This window comes from Echinops telfairi, unplaced genomic scaffold (assembly GCF_000313985.2).
Source record: "Echinops telfairi isolate 266 unplaced genomic scaffold, ASM31398v2 ScPeMD7_3533;HRSCAF=4204_0, whole genome shotgun sequence".
NCBI lineage: Eukaryota > Metazoa > Chordata > Mammalia > Afrosoricida > Tenrecidae > Echinops > Echinops telfairi.
The window spans coordinates 70,607,984-70,610,544 of record NW_022107431.1 but is presented as its reverse complement, the minus strand read 5'-3'; the positions used below and the strand labels follow the sequence as shown (position 1 = coordinate 70,610,544).

At 40.6% G+C, this 2,561-nt stretch overlaps 1 non-coding gene across 1 annotated transcript; it reads right to left on the bottom strand.

Annotated features, from left to right (window-relative positions):
- Positions 1-819: 819 nt before the first annotated feature.
- On the bottom strand, positions 820-925 carry LOC115871052. Its single transcript, XR_004047041.1, has one exon. It is a non-coding gene; the product is annotated as a U6 spliceosomal RNA (small nuclear RNA).
- Between the last annotated feature and the right edge of the window lie 1,636 nt (positions 926-2,561).

Sequence of the window (2,561 nt, the reverse complement as noted above, 5' to 3'; positions counted from 1 at the left end):
CTAACTTAATACTAAACCTATAAATATAGGCACATAGATCTATTTCCCCATCCTCATATAAATATATTTGCATATGTACATGGCTTTATCTAGACCTTTATAAATGCATTTTGCCTCCCAGCTCTTTCCTCTATTTCCCTCCTGTCCCACTGTCATGCTCAGTCCCCACCAGGATTTCAGCACTTCCTCTTTGTTACATTCCCTTTGATCATGCCTTACCAGGTCTCCCACCCCCACCTCCCCACCAATTTGGATCGCTTGTTGTTCCCTTGTCCCTGGGTTTGTTAGTGACCGATTTCTAATGGAAAGAAAAGCACTGCATGCCACTTCTGAAATGACGTTGGTTTCTCTCCCTCCTCTCACCTTTTATCTTGAATCCCAGCCTCTGGACAGAAGCAAATTGTCATGTTGCAAGTGGTCCAATCATGTGGCCTGTGTGCCAAGGATAAAGCATCGTCTGTTAACAGCCAGCAAGGTTTGTCAACATAACATGAGAGAGTCCAGAAGTGGATCTTCTGAGACCTAAGAACAGTCACTTGAGTGGGTGGTGAAGTGGCTCTTCCTCCAGTAGAACCTTCAGATGACCACAGTCCTAGTTGGCATCTTGCCTGCAGCTTTGTGAGTGACTCTGAGCCAGAGGGCCACACTCACGAATTGCACCAGTTTGCAACCCAAACACATGATGAAATAGTAAAAGTTGTTTTAAACTACTAAGGTTTTATCTAATTTGTCACATAGTCATAGATTACTCACAAAAATTATTTTCACAAATGTGATGAGCACCTAATTTTCCAAACTAAATTTTCTTATCTTTTTTTTTTAAATATGGAATGCTTCATGAATTTGCTTGTCATCCTTGAGCAGGGGCCATGCTAATCTCTCTGTATCGTTCCAATTTTAGTATATGTGCTGCCGAAGCGAGCACGAATTTTCTTATCTTAAAACACCTAGAGTGGGCTTTGACAGGGAAACCGATTGCAAGGATCTATATATAACCACCTCCCTAGGGGATGGACAACAGAGAAGTGGGTGAAGGGAGACAGTGTAAGATTGGACAGTGTAAGATATGAAAAAAATAATAATAATCTATAAATTATCAAGGGTTCATGGGGGGGGAGCAGGGAGGGAGGGAGAAAATGAGGAGCTGATATCACGGGCTCAAGTAGAAAGCAAATGTTTTGAGAATGATGATGGCAACAAATGTACAAATGTGCTTGACACAATGGATGGATGTATGGATTGTGATAAGAGTTGTACAAGCCTCCAATAAAATGATTTTTTTTAAAAAACCAAAACACCTAGAGTAGTATTTGTTTCCTGAAAAGGAAATGTAACTTATATATTCATGATTGGGCCTTTTGTGAATTGTCTCTTGTCTCTAAAATTTTCTCCAGCCCATTGTCTTTGGTGTCTGACTAGCTATTATTTGCAATCCAACGCCAATGTAAGATTCCAATATGCTTCTCCCTGTCTGACTGAATAGTCTGTACCTACCTCTATCAGAGCATTGGTCTCATTTAAAAGGTAGGGTCTTTTGATTTATGGCACACATTAGACTACATGTTTCTTGAGGACAGGTGGATGCGATTTCTTTCCCGTGTTCCAGTCCTTAGGCAGATGAAGAAGTAGATGCGCTTTTGTCAGGCGCACTGGATGTGGGTGGGGAGAGTACAAGGAGGAGGGGCAAAGAACAGAAGAAAGTAACGCGACAATGACTAGCCATAAAGTTAATCCCTTTCCTACTGGATCAGAGGTTCTCAGACTTCTTTAGCTTTCCATCCCCCTTTCATGAAAAAAGTTTGCTTAGATAAGGCTAGCTGCTTCCACAAGAATTTATAGTCTCAGAAATCCTACGTACAGTTGTGATGAATGCTTATGAGGTAGACGCAACCTGCTGATAGTAGATTTCTTGGTTTTGGTAAGCAAAAGAAGCACTCAGATCTGCAGTGGAAAGAAACAGTTTAGAGAGGTAGTGGCATAAGATACACTTATTTGGACAGGAAAAATGATACTCCATGTGAATAGTTGGCAGCACACAGATTTAGAAAGATATACTAGTAATTATCTAATACATTGGTTCTCAACCTTCATCATGCCACAACATTTTACTACAGTTCCTCATGTTGTGGTGACCCCCCAACCATAAAATTATTTTCGTTGCTACTTCATAACTATAATTTTGCTACGGTTATGAATCAGGCAACCCCTGTGAAAGGGTTGTTTGACCCTAAAGGGGTTGCGACCCACAGGTTGAGAACCGCTGATCTAATAGGTGGCAGGCAGAGAACATCATTGAAAAGTTAAGATCCAGTCAAATGGCAGGTGATCCACATTAAGATGGTTATCAACAAGGAACAAGGTTTGAAACATGAAGCTGAGTTTGGACAAGGGCCCTGCTAGCGGGATGAAGTTATAGAAAGTTTAACTATAGGGCTTACGCTTAAAAGTCTAAGATAGGAGAAAACAAGATATAGATGTTGATTCAAGAATGAAACGATGCATAGAAATTAAGGTGGTGTCCAGGTAGTTTCTTAAGTGTACTGTGTATAGAAAAAGTTACA